Consider the following 19,918-nt stretch of genomic DNA (forward strand, 5'->3'; position numbering starts at 1 on the left):
ACATTGTGACAAGTGAGAGACTGCTGCCTTCCCTCATTGGCTGACCTCCTGGGATCTCCAAGGCTTTCCTCTCCCAGAACTGCAAGAATGGTAAGTTTGACGTTTCTGAATGTTTGGTGCCTGCATGCATATATAAATGTGAGAACTTGGTGTGGTAGTTGACTAAGTGTTACGATAATGTAACTATCAAAAGTGAGCAGTGTTGTGTGAAAACTAATATTGAGACATGACAGCGAAAGCAAATGTTGCCTTAACATTATTTAGAGAAACTGTAGAAATAAACACATATTGATATTGCTACAGAACAAATTCCAATGTATTTAGCAGTGAACACAACTGGTGAACGAAAAAAACACTGTTTAGTGCCTCACAGATTGCACACTGCAAAAGTCTCCTACTACTTGTACATATACTGCATTGTAAACATACCATGATTTGTAGTGGCTCTTCTAAATATGTCAAAAATGTACCTGTGTTGTAATGTTCCACATTGTAGTGCATGCGTGGTAATGGAATTCAGCATAGCATCCTAGCTGTAACAGGGTTCAAGCAGTAAGAGTAATCTTTGGTTAGGTCAGTAGTATTTCTAGAGGGATACAAAAATTAAGTGGCTGGAAAGTTGCTGTGCAGGTGAGTTCACATATGTTTTGTTGTAAGTGGCTGCACAATCATGTGCTTCATGATTACACATTATAACCTACCCCACCAATTGTACCTTTGGCTCCATCTATGCCCTTCCCCTCTTAGAAACAATTTCTTATGCCACTACACCCAAAATATTTAGCGACTGGAACCAACTCAATACTGGCATTATAAAAGGCTTAGGCCGCCCAATATGTAAGCTCCAAAGTGCCCTGAGGCGAGAGAGCACTCTACTGCCAGCTTGTAGGTAAAACGGCTTCAGTTGCGCCGATACGTCTTCCAGCTCTGTCGTCTCTCAATGCCTGACACGTTTCAGTAAACCATTCCTCAGAGGCTCAAGACGTTGGAAATAGGTGTACAGCTGGCGTACGTCTTTTTATCCTCATGACACGCCCTGAATGGGCTGCTTAGTTAAGTCAGTGCCTGCTCGGACTTGTAGTCAGTTTATGTGCGAATGTTACTGGTGATAGATAAAAGCCCTGAATGGGCCTCAGCACATTTTCGCCATCATAAAGCCTATGGTCAGTCCGCAACAACAACCCAGGTATATCCCAGATATGCGGTTCCCACATTACCGGGGTGGTGCTCTCTCGCCAACCAGGCTGCCTCCCAATATGTAAGCTCCACAGTGACCTGAGGCGAGAGAGCACTCTACTGCCAGCTTGTAGGTGAAACGGCTTCAGTTGGCCGAGTCCCACAGGGCTCGGCACTTAGCCCGGTTCTGTTCAATGTATATGTGACCCCCCTAGCCAAAATAATAAGAGAATTTGGTTATCAGGTGTTATCTTACGCTGATGACACGAAGAACATTGTCTCGGCAAACCAGTCAGGGCAAGACTGTACTGCAAAATTTAAGACCTGCATGGAATTGGTAGCATCATGGATGATAAGGAATTATCTTAAGCTCAATGGTGAAAAAACAGACGTGCTGGTACTTGGTAGGAATCAAGACCTGTGGAATGAGGAGTGGTGGCCCGCCGCTCTGGGCGAATGCCCTCGCCCGGCAAAATTCGTAAAGAATTTAGGCGTTATTATAGATCCCACCCTGTCATATGACCGATAGGTCAATAGAACGGTTGGCACCTGCTGTACCATCATCCGAACCTTGAAGAAGATAGCTCCTTTCTTATCTCCTGAGGCGCGCAAACAATCTATGGTCGCCCTGGTTTTATCCAGGATCGACTATTGCAACGCTCTCTATTGCGGGATAAATCAGAAGGAGATCCAAAAATTACAGGTAATTCAAAATGCTGCTGCTAGATTGGTTTTAAATCTGCCGAGGCGATCATCAGCGACGGCGGCAAGAAGGGAACTACACTGGTTGCCCATTCAGGCGAGAATTTCATTTAAGATTCTTTGTTTCGCCCACGGTGTGTTCTTTGGATCTGGGCCAGAAGGGGTCAAATCCCTACTGAAATCCTATACTCCCAGCAGATCCCTTCGATCTGCCTCAAAAAACCTGCTTATAGTCCCGAGGGTTAATAAGGCGAGATGGGGCTGTAGAGCTTTTTCTCTGCTCGCTCCAAAACTTTGGAACTCGCTCCCGCCCGAAATTGCTAGACAGCCGTCTTTGTCAATCTTTCGTAAACTGATAAAAATGTGGCTGTTCTCCCTTTCCTACTAACCCCGTTTTACCTAGTCCTGCCATGCTCTTATGCTCTGCCGGCGGTTATTTCTTATGCTGTTTCCATCGGTTAGCTCCTTGATGCCCTTCTGGGGTTTAAGTTATTCCTGCGCTTTATAAATACTGCATTATTATTATTATTATTATTAGTTGCGCCGATACGTCTTCCAGCTCCGTCGTCTCTCAATGCCTGACACGTTTCAGTAAACCTTTCCTCAGAGGCTCAAGACATTGGAATTAGGTGCACAGCTGACTTACGTCCTTTTATCATCATGACACGCCCTGAATGGGCTGCTTAGTTAAGTCAGTGCCTGCTGGGACTTGTAGTCAGTTTATGTTGGATTGTTACTGGTGATAGATAAAAGCACTGAATGGGCCTCAGCACTCTGTCGCCATCATAAATCCTATGGTCCATTCAGGGCTTTCCATTCAGGCCATCCTAATATGGCTGGCGGTGTCTGATAGACACCGCCACCATATTAGAGCTTTTCCGCTACGGTTGCAAGCCGACCGTGGCGGAAAAGTGGAGGGCGGTCTTCCCATCCGCCACGGTCCCCCCCGCCATTGTAATATGGCGGAAGGAAAAAAGGTGGCGGACGGGCAAGGATGGCGGACGGATCGCCACCGCCTGCATGGCGGTGGCGATCCGTCCGCCATCCTAATGGACCCCTTTGTATGGTTTCTAGGTGACCAAAAATTGGAACTTAGAAAGACATATATCTTTTGGGGAAAATAGTGTGTCGCAATTTAAGCAACAAAGCCTATATAGAAAACAACATATCTAAAGCCGCCATTTAGGGGAAAGATTTGGGCTCCCTTTACTGGTCTACCAGGAGAAGACATTTTACACCTTTCTTGGAGGTTTTTCGAGCAAATATTCCTGCCTCCCTGCGGTATGGTACAGAACTGATTGATGTAGGGAAATGGGTGCTTTAAAATATATGGTAGGCCGAATTTTTAGAAGTCTAGCCTCTGTCAATTCGGCATGTTCTGCAGCCGCCCTTAGGCTAGAATTTGGATTGAGAAGCACTTGGCCACAGGGCCTTGCGGGGGTAGTGCGTTGGGCTATGAGTCTGTCAAAGAGTGATTATGGTACACTTAGGTTTTGGCTGGGAAAATACATTTTAGAAGGTTTAAAAGAAAAGTCATTAATTTATTGAAATTGTATGATAGTTATAGATTTTTTACATTTAGACCAGACCTCGGTTTTTACTTTGTCACTGTACCAACTAAAAGCATTATGAAACAGGCCACTTGGTCTCTAAGTTTCTCTACGAATAGGAAATTGTGCACTTTAAAGAAGGGTAACCATCCAACTATTGACTCCTGCCTGATAAATAAAGTACAGGCTTGGAACTCATTGAACTTGCCGCATGGAGTACGCTGTTTTTTGGTTACTGTTGAGGCAGGGCAGACTCCCTTTAAATCCTGTTCTGGCAAAATGGTACAGTTCATCCCCGAGCTGTAACCTGTGCAATAATGGTCCTCAAGATGTTAATCATGTATTTTGTATCTGTCCAGCTTTGCTACTATGTCAACGGAAGTGGCTGAGACCAATATGTTTACGTCTATCCATCCTTTCTGCCTCAGCAGTACTAGAATCTCTTTATGATCCTCCTAATGAAATGTTCTGTCATAGAATTTAAAATTTTTGTCAAGTGTTTCTTAGAAATATATTAAGGTGCATCAGTTATGTTGAGTGTAAATGTTGATATTTGTTTTACGTGGGTGATATTCTCATCTATTTGTTGTTTGATGATATTTTATGGTATATTAATTATTTTCTCCATATTTATCTTTCAAACCATTGCACTGATGACACGAAGGTAACTTTAACCCCTTCAGCGCGGGTGACAAAGCCAGCTCGTCATGGGCGTTACCTGCGCTGCGCGCATGACGAGCTGGCTTTGTCACAATCAAGCCATTTTTCGAATTTCAGCGCACAGCAGGTAAACGCGGTAGCGCGGAAGCGGTTAATATTGTGTACTGTATGATATGTTGCTATTTTTTATATTTAAAACTCTTTGAATCTTGGATATCATTTAAGCTTCTCTGATCTCTTGTTGGAGAGGAATATCCTATTGTGTTTATTTAATTGCAAACAAAAATTGCCTTCTAGCTATATGTTGGTGATTTCGTGATTTATATACACTATCTTCGGAGTTCTGAGATCATAAATAAATAAACTTGAACTTGAATTTGAACTTGTGCTGAGACGGCTCCCTATTCGGCTCTCCATTTTTTGCCCTCAACCTCAGGGTGAAAAAAAGTCTTAACTCTGCAGCAGTATCACCCTTCACTGCCTTTGATGTAACTTCAAAGAGACTCGTTATAGTTCTTTCACAGTCTCATCATTTCAGAACTGAAGCATTTTCAATATGATATACTACGAAGCCGTAGTTGTTGCTTATTTATCTTATGCAACTAACAAGCATTTACAAAGGCAATAGTTCTGGCTTGTTGTAGGTGTAATGTTACTTGTTTTATATATCTGAATCAATGACAGAAGCAGCACAATACTAGTCTGGTGACACACCATGCTAAGCACTGATTTTTAGCTCACATGTTTTTAAGTTACTCCCTTAATTACATTGTCCACGTCCGTTTGGGAGGCCTCGCAGGTTTTTTGTATGCCACTTAAAACCCTGCATGTACTGCGGCCCTTCTCTTCTGGGAAGGAAACGAGTTAATGTATTCATATTTAGAAGGCAGTGATGTGCTTGTCTCAAAGGACAGGTCGCATTCATGATATTAGGACTAGAACTAAGAAGAACAGGACCCCTCCCACCCCTGCGCCTTTGAGTGTTAGACAGAAATAAGCTGCTTCAACATGCACTGTTTAATTCAGAAATGAAGGGAGACTGCACTGTTATAGTCAGAAGAAGAAAAGAGCTTGGCTTATTTCTGTAACAAGAAAGAATGGAATAGCACTTTTTTTGTGCACATTTATATAGGGCGAACTCGACCGGAAGGTACTGGAGCGCTTTACATGAGCACAGTTACTGTACAGAAAGACACATTCTTTTTTTTTTGGTAGGCACGGGGAGATTAAGGGTCATATGTACAAGCCCCTATCACCAACCACAACGAAGTGACATTGTGGTGGCGATAGGGGCTTCGCATTGTTCACTGCACGGAGTTAAGTTTAACGCTGCCTTGTAAATAAGGCACCCTTTTACTCTGTACTCAGCGTGAAAGGGGAGGGCAATGGGTGTTGCGTGGGCGTGCCACCGCAACACCCATTGATTTTGAAGCTGCCCCCTATATACAAGGGTGGCGTAAATAGGAGGCAGCGCCAAAATTAAGAGCAGGGAAAATCATGGTCTTACTGGGGCAACGAGGGGAAATGCTTTATTTCTCCTCGTTTTTGCTATTTTCATGTGTGCTGCATTGTGCAGCACACAAAAAAACAGCAAATTGACATTAATTGTGTATGTGCAGGAAGGTATCCCTCCCTGCACATAAACAATCAAAAAAATAATGATGTTTTGCAACTTCTATGTGTCTAGCATCAAGCAGCACACGTAGAAGTTTCAAAACGTCATGAATGATTGTAAACGCAGACACCCTGCGTTGGCACTAGACAGCTGAACCCAAAGCCAGTGGAAACGCAGGGGTAGTGTCGTAGCAAGGTCAGTTGGGACCTGGTGCAGAACATTTCTTGTCACCCCCTCCCCTCCTCCACATTGAAAGTATTAAAATAAGGGAAAAAAATAGTTACACATACTTTTGCCATTTTGTCACCCTCCTCTGTGACATTTTGTCACCCCCTAACTGATGACTCCCGGGGCGGCCTGCACCCACCACACCCCCTCTTCCTACGCCAATGCTCAGGGGTGTGCTGCATTCTTGTGAAAACGGTGCATCCCTGCGTTTTTAGAATGGAGAAGAGTGGATTTAGCAATGTTTGCTTAACGCTACGCTTCTCCATTCTGTTGTAAATATGCTCCTAGTAATTTGCTCAGAATCACAGAACGCTGAGCCGACGCCGAGGCTCAAACCTGGCTCCCCAGCACAAAACTTCGCAGCCTCACACCCTCTCCCCAGTCGTTCACGTAGAGGAACGTGCACACGTCGTACCCAGTAATTGGGCTCCCCTGCTTCTCACACCCGCCTGATCCATTACTCCCACGGCCCACGCCCTCCTCCTTAAAGATTGGTCTCTCAACAAAACCATCCATTTGATGTCAGAATCCTCATTTCAACTAGCCAGGGTTAGGCACAGGGAGCATAATGGCAACCATACCTAGCCATTTGCTTTTTGCGCTTCTTCGGGCTTATTTACTTTTGACAGAGATCCCCCCAGTCCTTGTTTGTCTATGGTTTGAATGTTTGTAATCAATATTTGAGCGTCAGACTTTAATGCTGGGTTCTTGCTCTCTGTCTAACCAGTGACAGCAGCCACACCTCCATTGGTCAGAGGTCATAGTTTCGTGCTGTACTGCCTTCATTTTGGTAATATTAATAAACGTGATGTATTATTCGGAGAGATAACGGTGCAATAAATATGAGATAAGTTCAGGCCAAACAATACTAGGTCCCCCCAGCAGGTGGCAGTACCTCCCTGTGCTGTCGGGAATCTCAGCTCCTTTTTGACGAGAACACCGCACTGCTGTGATTCACAAACATTGATAGACACTAGGGTTTAAGTAATTCTAACCTGCGTTAGACCTTGATTATATTTTCACTTAAGAAGTATTCTCAGCCTAATTAAATAAACACCTGGGCCACTAGTCGCCTGTTTGGTTTGCACGCACCCGCTGCGCTACCAGCAAGTATAATAATGCCTCCTTATACATATCTTTTTTTCAGCCAGCCAAAATAGGACATCATGGGGCTGAAAACGGCCAAGAATGCAAAGGAGAACGAGGGAAGGTGCGAACAAAAGTGACACTAGGGCAAGGGACATGGTTGGGACGAGAAGTTGGAAACATTCATGACACTGAGTCGGGGACACTACCGCTGCGGTACACACACAAGAAGCCCAACGAGATGTGACTGGGGGATAACCCCGAACATGTCGTCACAGCACTCCGCACCACTTTAAGAGCTTGCTTACAAATCCATTCATACACTCATTCCCCGCTGCAACAAAATCTATGACAGAATGGCCCTCGTTTATTCCTCCAGCTATCCATCGGTCCGTCCATCCCTTTATCCATCAATCCATTCATCCATCCAGCTTAATTGATAGCCTCATTTGAAGAAAAAAATAAGATTTTTTTTTTATCTTTTCGGGCTCATAACGTACATTGTGATGGGTTAAGCAATGAGACAAACCGCTCCAGCGTGGGGCCTTCGTGCTTGCAGTCCACGGACTAGTGCCGTGGAACGCTCAATGTGCTTTTGGACACTCGTTCACCCACGAACTACGGCCACCATTATCCGAGGCTTCTCGCCCTGGCCTCGAGCACAGTGCACAGCGCGTGCCTCCTGCCTGCTGTTTCTCCTGCGTCATTCATCTCTCTGGTGCAGGGCGGCGCTCAGGGGCCGTGGGGCGCTGGGCAGGCAGGTGCAAGGTCCGGCTGCTCCAGAACAGGCGATGCCCAGAACAAATGTACATCAGAGGGCACTGGGCAGGCAACTGACATGGAAGTCTGCGCCAGAAGAGGCGGTGCCCTGAATGCATGCACTGGACAGGCAGGGGACACGGAAGGCTGCTCCCAGCCTTCAAGGGCTGCCCCGTATGCATCGTTAATTTCCTTTTAGCAATTACTGCTCATGTCTGATTAGTGGAAAAAAAATACCCAGGATGATGCAAGCCGTGTGGAAGGGAGCCCGCTGTCAGGCCTGCGTCCGTTGGCAATGGCAGGATGCGGTCTGCGAATGCTTTTTCTTGGCTTTGTATTCAGAACCCGCAGGTGAGATGATGTGTAGGTAATGAAAATGGATCTCGGGGTTGTTCATTAAACAAAACTTATAGGAGGCGCTGTAGAGGCCCGGGCGTAACAAATAAAATTCCACTAAGAGAAGCCGCTTTAGGCATGAAAGTAACTGTGAACTGAAGTGGCACAAATAGCAAAAATTACCTCATTAAAAAAAAGTGTAGGTCAGAGACAGTAATCTTAATGTGGAAAGGCGTCAGTTTATGGCTAATGCACGCGCTTAGAATCTGGGATAATTAGCCCAAAGGTGGAACTCACACACATCAATACAGTTCTTGGAACTCCCTGTTGTTCTAGCCCCGATGCTCCTATAAATCCGAAAGCAGGGATGCTGAGGTTCTTATGTGGTGCTTGCCAGTTGCAGCCACCTTAAGCATTTCATTCATTTATATCAGCTGTATTACAGTGGGCAGTGCCACCTTATACATGGCTCGCTGCATGTAAATGTAAATGTAAATGTAATTTGTACTTGTAAAGGGCACTAATACCCCAACTGGGGTGTCCTGGCGCTGTAACGCATACCGCTGTGGAACCCTTCCTGGCTTTTCCCTGTGAAATGTCCACTCCTGGGCACCCCAAGGTAAAGCCAGGCTTCCCAGCGCTGTTGGGGCCCTTGTGGAGATTAAGCAAGCTATTGCCCAGAGTTGCAGAGTGGGACCCATGATTAGAATAATTCAGAAAAGGGGGTGGTGATGAACAGAGTGCCTGAATTAAGCAGACCACTCTTACCCAGTCCAAAGATCAGGTCTTGATCCATCACCGTTTTTTAGCTCACTGCACCATCCCAGCTCAGAACTTGGCTATATGCAAATTAGTCTGTTCCTGTCCCAGTGCATGATGGGAACAGGGCAAACCAAACTACCAAGCCAATTCTTATACTGGGAAGGAAACAAGCTTCCGGGGACCGGTTTCTTCCATTTCAGGCGTCGTCGGCCCGGCTTGCTTGAATCCTGATGGTGCAATGAGCAAGGGACTCACATCTGAGTATACCCTTCCACGCTTATGGTGGACAAAATGATTCAGAAAAGGGGGTGGTGATGAACAGAGTGCCTGAATTAAGCAGACCACTCTTACCCAGTCCAAAGATCAGGGCTTGATCCATCACCGTTTTTTAGCTCACTGCACCATCCCAGCTCAGAACTTGGCTATATGCAAATTAGTCTGTTCCTGTCCCAGTGCATGATGGGAACAGGGCAAACCAAACTACCAAGCCAATTCTTAGAGTGGGAAGGAAACAAGCTTCCGGGGACCGGTTTCTGCCATTTCAGGCATCGTCGGCCCGGCTTGCTTGAATCCTGATGGTGCAATGAGCAAGGGACTCACATCTGAGTATACCCTTCCACGCTTATGGTGGACAAAATGATTCAGAAAAGGGGGTGGTGATGAACAGAGTGCCTGAATTAGGCAGACCACTCTTACCCAGTCCAAAGATCAGGGCTTGATCCATCACCGTTTTTTAGCTCACTGCACCATCCCAGCTCAGAACTTGGCTATATGCAAATTAGTCTGTTCCTGTCCCAGTGCATGATGGGAACAGGGCAAACCAAACTACCAAGCCAATTCTTATACTGGGAAGGAAACAAGCTTCCGGGGACCGGTTTCTGCCATTTCAGGCATCGTCGGCCCGGCTTGCTTGAATCCTGATGGTGCAATGAGCAAGGGACTCACATCTGAGTATACCCTTCCACGCTTATGGTGGACAAAATGATTCAGAAAAGGGGGTGGTGATGAACAGAGTGCCTGAATTAAGCAGACCACTCTTACCCAGTCCAAAGATCAGGGCTTGATCCATCACCGTTTTTTAGCTCACTGCACCATCCCAGCTCAGAACTTGGCTATATGCAAATTAGTCTGTTCCTGTCCCAGTGCATGATGGGAGCAGGGCAAACCAAACTACCAAGCCAATTCTTATACTGGGAAGGAAACAAGCTTCCGGGGACCGGTTTCTGCCATTTCAGGCGTCGTCGGCCCGGCTTGCTTGAATTCTGACGGTGCAATGAGCAAGGGACTCACATCTGAGTATACCCTTCCACGCTTATGGTGGACAAAATGATTCAGAAAAGGGGGTGGTGATGAACAGAGTGCCTGAATTAAGCAGACCACTCTTACCCAGTCCAAAGATCAGGGCTTGATCCATCACCGTTTTTTAGCTCACTGCACCATCCCAGCTCAGAACTTGGCTATATGCAAATTAGTCTGTTCCTGTCCCAGTGCATGATGGGAACAGGGCAAACCAAACTACCAAGCCAATTCTTATACTGGGAAGGAAACAAGCTTCCGGGGACCGGTTTCTGCCATTTCAGGCGTCGTCGGCCCGGCTTGCTTGAATCCTGATGGTGCAATGAGCAAGGGACTCACATCTGAGTATACCCTTCCACGCTTATGGTGGACAAAATGATTCAGAAAAGGGGGTGGTGATGAACAGAGTGCCTGAATTAAGCAGACCACTCTTACCCAGTCCAAAGATCAGGGCTTGATCCATCACCGTTTTTTAGCTCACTGCACCATCCCAGCTCAGAACTTGGCTATATGCAAATTAGTCTGTTCCTGTCCCAGTGCATGATGGGAACAGGGCAAACCAAACTACCAAGCCAATTCTTATACTGGGAAGGAAACAAGCTTCCGGGGACCGGTTTCTGCCATTTCAGGCGTCGTCGGCCCGGCTTGCTTGAATCCTGATGGTGCAATGAGCAAGGGACTCACATCTGAGTATACCCTTCCACGGTTATGGTGGACAAAATGATTCAGAAAAGGGGGTGGTGATGAACAGAGTGCCTGAATTAAGCAGACCACTCTTACCCAGTCCAAAGATCAGGGCTTGATCCATCACCGTTTTTTAGCTCACTGCACCATCCCAGCTCAGAACTTGGCTATATGCAAATTAGTCTGTTCCTGTCCCAGTGCATGATGGGAACAGGGCAAACCAAACTACCAAGCCAATTCTTATACTGGGAAGGAAACAAGCTTCCGGGGACCGGCTTCTGCCATTTCCGGCGTCGTCAGCCCGGCTTGCTTGAATCCTGATGGTGCAATGAGCAAGGGACTCACATCTGAGTATACCCTTCCACGCTTATGGTGGACAAAATGATTCAGAAAAGGGGGTGGTGATGAACAGAGTGCCTGAATTAAGCAGACCACTCTTACCCAGTCCAAAGATCAGGGCTTGATCCATCACCGTTTTTTAGCTCACTGCACCATCCCAGCTCAGAACTTGGCTATATGCAAATTAGTCTGTTCCTGTCCCAGTGCATGATGGGAACAGGGCAAACCAAACTACCAAGCCAATTCTTATACTGGGAAGGAAACAAGCTTCCGGGGACCGGTTTCTGCCATTTCAGGCGTCGTCGGCCCGGCTTGCTTGAATTCTGACGGTGCAATGAGCAAGGGACTCACATCTGAGTATACCCTTCCACGCTTATGGTGGACAAAATGATTCAGAAAAGGGGGTGGTGATGAACAGAGTGCCTGAATTAAGCAGACCACTCTTACCCAGTCCAAAGATCAGGGCTTGATCCATCACCGTTTTTTAGCTCACTGCACCATCCCAGCTCAGAACTTGGCTATATGCAAATTAGTCTGTTCCTGTCCCAGTGCATGATGGGAACAGGGCAAACCAAACTACCAAGCCAATTCTTATACTGGGAAGGAAACAAGCTTCCGGGGACCGGTTTCTGCCATTTCAGGCGTCGTCGGCCCGGCTTGCTTGAATCCTGATGGTGCAATGAGCAAGGGACTCACATCTGAGTATACCCTTCCACGCTTATGGTGGACAAAATGATTCAGAAAAGGGGGTGGTGATGAACAGAGTGCCTGAATTAAGCAGACCACTCTTACCCAGTCCAAAGATCAGGGCTTGATCCATCACCGTTTTTTAGCTCACTGCACCATCCCAGCTCAGAACTTGGCTATATGCAAATTAGTCTGTTCCTGTCCCAGTGCATGATGGGAACAGGGCAAACCAAACTACCAAGCCAATTCTTATACTGGGAAGGAAACAAGCTTCCGGGGACCGGTTTCTGCCATTTCAGGCGTCGTCGGCCCGGCTTGCTTGAATCCTGATGGTGCAATGAGCAAGGGACTCACATCTGAGTATACCCTTCCACGGTTATGGTGGACAAAATGATTCAGAAAAGGGGGTGGTGATGAACAGAGTGCCTGAATTAAGCAGACCACTCTTACCCAGTCCAAAGATCAGGGCTTGATCCATCACCGTTTTTTAGCTCACTGCACCATCCCAGCTCAGAACTTGGCTATATGCAAATTAGTCTGTTCCTGTCCCAGTGCATGATGGGAACAGGGCAAACCAAACTACCAAGCCAATTCTTATACTGGGAAGGAAACAAGCTTCCGGGGACCGGCTTCTGCCATTTCCGGCGTCGTCAGCCCGGCTTGCTTGAATCCTGATGGTGCAATGAGCAAGGGACTCACATCTGAGTATACCCTTCCACGCTTATGGTGGACAAAATGATTCAGAAAAGGGGGTGGTGATGAACAGAGTGCCTGAATTAAGCAGACCACTCTTACCCAGTCCAAAGATCAGGGCTTGATCCATCACCGTTTTTTAGCTCACTGCACCATCCCAGCTCAGAACTTGGCTATATGCAAATTAGTCTGTTCCTGTCCCAGTGCATGATGGGAACAGGGCAAACCAAACTACCAAGCCAATTCTTATACTGGGAAGGAAACAAGCTTCCGGGGACCGGTTTCTGCCATTTCAGGCGTCGTCGGCCCGGATTGCTTGAATCCTGATGGTGCAATGAGCAAGGGACTCACATCTGAGTATACCCTTCTACGGTTATGGTGGACAAAATGATTCAGAAAAGGGGGTGGTGATGAACAGAGTGCCTGAATTAAGCAGACCACTCTTACCCAGTCCAAAGATCAGGGCTTGATCCATCACCGTTTTTTAGCTCACTGCACCATCCCAGCTCAGAACTTGGCTATATGCAAATTAGTCTGTTCCTGTCCCAGTGCATGATGGGAACAGGGCAAACCAAACTACCAAGCCAATTCTTATACTGGGAAGGAAACAAGCTTCCGGGGACCGGCTTCTGCCATTTCCGGCGTCGTCAGCCCGGCTTGCTTGAATCCTGATGGTGCAATGAGCAAGGGACTCACATCTGAGTATACCCTTCCACGCTTATGGTGGACAAAATGATTCAGAAAAGGGGGTGGTGATGAACAGAGTGCCTGAATTAAGCAGACCACTCTTACCCAGTCCAAAGATCAGGGCTTGATCCATCACCGTTTTTTAGCTCACTGCACCATCCCAGCTCAGAACTTGGCTATATGCAAATTAGTCTGTTCCTGTCCCAGTGCATGATGGGAACAGGGCAAACCAAACTACCAAGCCAATTCTTATACTGGGAAGGAAACAAGCTTCCGGGGACCGGTTTCTGCCATTTCAGGCGTCGTCGGCCCGGCTTGCTTGAATCCTGATGGTGCAATGAGCAAGGGACTCACATCTGAGTATACCCTTCCACGGTTATGGTGGACAAAATGATTCAGAAAAGGGGGTGGTGATGAACAGAGTGCCTGAATTAAGCAGACCACTCTTACCCAGTCCAAAGATCAGGGCTTGATCCATCACCGTTTTTTAGCTCACTGCACCATCCCAGCTCAGAACTTGGCTATATGCAAATTAGTCTGTTCCTGTCCCAGTGCATGATGGGAACAGGGCAGACCAAACTACCAAGCCAATTCTTATACTGGGAAGGAAACAAGCTTCCGGGGACCGGTTTCTGCCATTTCAGGCGTCGTCGGCCCGGCTTGCTTGAATCCTGATGGTGCAATGAGCAAGGGACTCACATCTGAGTATACCCTTCCACGGTTATGGTGGACAAAATGATTCAGAAAAGGGGGTGGTGATGAACAGAGTGCCTGAATTAAGCAGACCACTCTTACCCAGTCCAAAGATCAGGGCTTGATCCATCACCGTTTTTTAGCTCACTGCACCATCCCAGCTCAGAACTTGGCTATATGCAAATTAGTCTGTTCCTGTCCCAGTGCATGATGAGAACAGGGCAAACCAAACTACCAAGCCAATTCTTATACTGGGAAGGAAACAAGCTTCCGGGGACCGGCTTCTGCCATTTCCGGCGTCGTCAGCCCGGCTTGCTTGAATCCTGATGGTGCAATGAGCAAGGGACTCACATCTGAGTATACCCTTCCACGCTTATGGTGGACAAAATGATTCAGAAAAGGGGGTGGTGATGAACAGAGTGCCTGAATTAAGCAGACCACTCTTACCCAGTCCAAAGATCAGGGCTTGATCCATCACCGTTTTTTAGCTCACTGCACCATCCCAGCTCAGAACTTGGCTATATGCAAATTAGTCTGTTCCTGTCCCAGTGCATGATGGGAACAGGGCAAACCAAACTACCAAGCCAATTCTTATACTGGGAAGGAAACAAGCTTCCGGGGACCGGTTTCTGCCATTTCAGGCGTCGTCGGCCCGGCTTGCTTGAATCCTGATGGTGCAATGAGCAAGGGACATGAGTCCCTTGCTCATTGCACCATCAGGATTCAAGCAAGCCGGGCCGAAGACGGCTGTAATGCCAGAAACCGGTCCCCGGAAGCTTGTTTCCTTTCCAGTGAAGAAATGGCTCGGTAGTTTGGTCTGCCCTGTTCCCATGATGCACTGGGCCAGGTACAGACTAATTTGCATATAGCCAGGTTCTGAACTGGGATGGTGCAGTGAGCTAAAAAACGGTAATGGATCAAGCCCTGATCTGTTGACTGGGTAGGAGTGTTCTGATTAACTCAGATACTCTGTCCATCACCACCCCCTTTTTGTAATTATTTTGGCCACCATGAGTGTGGAAGGGTATGCTCAGACATGAGTCCCTTGCTCATTGCACCATCAGGATTCAAGCAAGCCGGGCCGAAGACGGCTGTAATGCCAGAAACCGGTCCCTGGAAGCTTGTTTCCTTTCCAGTGAAGAATTGGCTTGGTAGTTTGGTCTGCCCTGTTCCCATGATGCACTGGGCCAGGGACAGACTAATTTGCATATAGCCAGGTTCTGAACTGGGATGGTGCAGTGAGCTAAAAAACGGTGATGGATCAAGCCCTGATCTGTTGACTGGGTAGGAGTGTTCTGATTAACCCAGATACTCTGTCCATCACCACCCCCTTTTTGTAATTATTTTGGCCACCATGAGTGTGGGAGGGTATGCTCAGACATGAGTCCCTTGCTCATTGCACCATCAGGATTCAAGCAAGCCGGGCCGAAGACGGCTGTAATGCCAGAAACCGGTCCCCGGAAGCTTGTTTCCTTTCCAGTGAAGAATTGGCTTGGTAGTTTGGTCTGCCCTGTTCCCATGATGCACTGGGCCAGGGACAGACTAATTTGCATATAGCCAGGTTCTGAACTGGGATGGTGCAGTGAGCTAAAAAACGGTGATGGATCAAGCCCTGATCTGTTGACTGGGTAGGAGTGTTCTGATTAACTCAGATACTCTGTCCATCACCACCCCCTTTTTGTAATTATTTTGGCCACCATGAGTGTGGAAGGGTATGCTCAGACATGAGTCCCTTGCTCATTGCACCATCAGGATTCAAGCAAGCCGGGCCGAAGACGGCTGTAATGCCAGAAACCGGTCCCTGGAAGCTTGTTTCCTTTCCAGTGAAGAATTGGCTTGGTAGTTTGGTCTGCCCTGTTCCCATGATGCACTGGGCCAGGGACAGACTAATTTGCATATAGCCAGGTTCTGAACTGGGATGGTGCAGTGAGCTAAAAAACGGTGATGGATCAAGCCCTGATCTGTTGACTGGGTAGGAGTGTTCTGATTAACCCAGATACTCTGTCCATCACCACCCCCTTTTTGTAATTATTTTGGCCACCATGAGTGTGGGAGGGTATGCTCAGACATGAGTCCCTTGCTCATTGCACCATCAGGATTCAAGCAAGCCGGGCCGAAGACGGCTGTAATGCCAGAAACCGGTCCCCGGAAGCTTGTTTCCTTTCCAGTGAAGAATTGGCTTGGTAGTTTGGTCTGCCCTGTTCCCATGATGCACTGGGCCAGGGACAGACTAATTTGCATATAGCCAGGTTCTGAACTGGGATGGTGCAGTGAGCTAAAAAACGGTGATGGATCAAGCCCTGATCTGTTGACTGGGTAGGAGTGTTCTGATTAACTCAGATACTCTGTCCATCACCACCCCCTTTTTGTAATTATTTTGGCCACCATGAGTGTGGAAGGGTATGCTCAGACATGAGTCCCTTGCTCATTGCACCATCAGGATTCAAGCAAGCCGGGCCGAAGACGGCTGTAATGCCAGAAACCGGTCCCCGGAAGCTTGTTTCCTTTCCAGTGAAGAATTGGCTTGGTAGTTTGGTCTGCCCTGTTCCCATGATGCACTGGGCCAGGGACAGACTAATTTGCATATAGCCAGGTTCTGAACTGGGATGGTGCAGTGAGCTAAAAAACGGTGATGGATCAAGCCCTGATCTGTTGACTGGGTAGGAGTGTTCTGATTTACTCAGATACTCTGTCCATCACCACCCCCTTTTTGTAATTATTTTGGCCACCATGAGTGTGGAAGGGTATGCTCAGACATGAGTCCCTTGCTCATTGCACCATCAGGATTCAAGCAAGCCGGGCCGAAGACGGCTGTAATGCCAGAAACCGGTCCCCGGAAGCTTGTTTCCTTTCCAGTGAAGAATTGGCTTGGTAGTTTGGTCTGCCCTGTTCCCATGATGCACTGGGACAGGAACAGACTAATTTGCATATAGCCAGGTTCTGAACTGGGATGGTGCAGTGAGCTAAAAAACGGTGATGGATCAAGCCCTGATCTGTTGACTGGGTAGGAGTGTTCTGATTAACTCAGATACTCTGTCCATCACCACCACCCCCTTTTTGTAATTATTTTGGCCACCATGAGTGTGGAAGGGTATGCTCAGACATGAGTCCCTTGCTCATTGCACCATCAGGATTCAAGCAAGCCGGGCCGAAGACGGCTGTAATGCCAGAAACCGGTCCCCGGAAGCTTGTTTCCTTTCCAGTGAAGAATTGGTTTGGTAGTTTGGTCTGCCCTGTTCCCATGATGCACTGGGCCAGGGACAGACTAATTTTCATATAGCCAGGTTCTGAACTGGGATGGTGCAGTGAGCTAAAAAACGGTGATGGATCAAGCCCTGATCTGTTGACTGGGTAGGAGTGTTCTGATTAACTCAGATACTCTGTCCATCACCACCCCCTTTTTGTAATTATTTTGGCCACCATGAGTGTGGAAGGGTATGCTCAGACATGAGTCCCTTGCTCATTGCACCATCAGGATTCAAGCAAGCCGGGCCGAAGACGGCTGTAATGCCAGAAACCGGTCCCCGGAAGCTTGTTTCCTTTCCAGTGAAGAATTGGCTTGGTAGTTTGGTCTGCCCTGTTCCCATGATGCACTGGGCCAGGGACAGACTAATTTGCATATAGCCAGGTTCTGAACTGGGATGGTGCAGTGAGCTAAAAAACGGTGATGGATCAAGCCCTGATCTGTTGACTGGGTAGGAGTGTTCTGATTTACTCAGATACTCTGTCCATCACCACCCCCTTTTTGTAATTATTTTGGCCACCATGAGTTTGGAAGGGTATGCTCAGACATGAGTCCCTTGCTCATTGCACCATCAGGATTCAAGCAAGCCGGGCCGAAGACGGCTGTAATGCCAGAAACCGGTCCCCGGAAGCTTGTTTCCTTTCCAGTGAAGAATTGGCTTGGTAGTTTGGTCTGCCCTGTTCCCATGATGCACTGGGACAGGAACAGACTAATTTGCATATAGCCAGGTTCTGAACTGGGATGGTGCAGTGAGCTAAAAAACGGTGATGGATCAAGCCCTGATCTGTTGACTGGGTAAGAGTGTTCTGATTAACTCAGATACTCTGTCCATCACCACCACCCCCTTTTTGTAATTATTTTGGCCACCATGAGTGTGGAAGGGTATGCTCAGACATGAGTCCCTTGCTCATTGCACCATCAGGATTCAAGCAAGCCGGGCCGAAGACGGCTGTAATGCCAGAAACCGGTCCCCGGAAGCTTGTTTCCTTTCCAGTGAAGAATTGGCTTGGTAGTTTGGTCTGCCCTGTTCCCATGATGCACTGGGCCAGGGACAGACTAATTTGCATATAGCCAGGTTCTGAACTGGGATGGTGCAGTGAGCTAAAAAACGGTGCTGGATCAAGCCCTGATCTGTTGACTGGGTAGGAGTGTTCTGATTAACTCAGATACTCTGTCCATCACCACCCCCTTTTTGTAATTATTTTGGCCACCATGAGTGTGGAAGGGTATGCTCAGACATGAGTCCCTTGCTCATTGCACCATCAGGATTCAAGCAAGCCGGGCCGAAGACGGCTGTAATGCCAGAAACCGGTCCCCGGAAGCTTGTTTCCTTTCCAGTGAAGAATTGGCTTGGTAGTTTGGTCTGCCCTGTTCCCATGATGCACTGGGCCAGGGACAGACTAATTTGCATATAGCCAGGTTCTGAACTGGGATGGTGCAGTGAGCTAAAAAACGGTGATGGATCAAGCCCTGATCTGTTGACTGGGTAGGAGTGTTCTGATTAACTCAGATACTCTGTCCATCACCACCCCCTTTTTGTAATTATCATGATTAGAATAGGCACCGAGGCGAGAATTATCAGGTCCGAGGAAATTGAGCCCAAGACCTGCCCAGGCGGGAATTGAACCCTGGTCCCAGGCCATACCTCTGCATCAGGGTCTGCCGCTCTAACTAGCAGCGGTGATCTGCATTATAAGAGTTTCTTGGTGACCCCCTCAGTTGCTGAACAGCACTCCTCCATGGAGTTAGGATAGGTAAGATGTACGATATGTACTTTGGGTTCTAGATCAATTGGGCTGTACTCCAGTTGGTGATCTTAAGATCTGTAGTTTGTTGAGCTATGATGTGATGCTCACTTACATGGGCCATTAAGGGATTGCATTCTGTGTATCCTTTCTAGTGCAGGTGAGCCACTGGAACTTGAGGGATTTAGACAAAATATCGGATACATAAATACAGTGGACCCAAATTTTGTGTCAAGAATATCGAGAACCTAAATACAGAGAAGGTTACGACTCTACGGGTAAGCAGAGTTTTACTATATATATATATGTAATATATGTACCATGATGATATATATATCTTCAAGGTACGTAGACCTTGAGTTAAGAATAGTAAATCTATACTTACCTATTTGTACTTACCTTCTCGATATTTTTGTTTCCGATGTTCTGTCAGTGATCTGAACTTGAGTATTGCTGCATGGTCCCAAAACGTACATGATTTCTATTTCTATTGTGAATGTTCCTTTTAGCTAATTTGTTTTTTATTGGACAGTGTGTTGTGCTTAGTGGTTGTTAGCACACCCTTCTTTGATGGAAGCATGAGTTGGTTTTAAAGGGTTAACTTAGAGCTGCATTTATAGTTTGGCAGATGCTATGACACTCCAACAGAATATCATCACCAAACTTAGAGATCATAGCTGGCCAGGCGGTACTCTCTTCATCTTGAACCACATTTTTTTTGTTTTTTAAAGACTAACTTCCGAGGAGGGAGTTTGTTTATGAAACTCGAAAAATGGACGACACCCAACCATGAGAGTTTTCTCCCAGGGGTTGGGTTTTTTAATGTTCTTTTCTGTCCCTTAACACCATGTTTTTCCTGGTGGTGAGGGACAGAAAATAACCCATCAGATTGTCCACTTTAAATAGAGTTCTCATGTGGTGTCTTTACTCCGATGACTCGTACTCTATTAAGCTGATGGACGTAGCTTTCCATTGA

The sequence above is a fragment of the Lissotriton helveticus genome, chromosome 9, assembly GCF_964261635.1.
Source record: "Lissotriton helveticus chromosome 9, aLisHel1.1, whole genome shotgun sequence".
NCBI classification, from domain to species: Eukaryota; Metazoa; Chordata; class Amphibia; order Caudata; family Salamandridae; genus Lissotriton; species Lissotriton helveticus.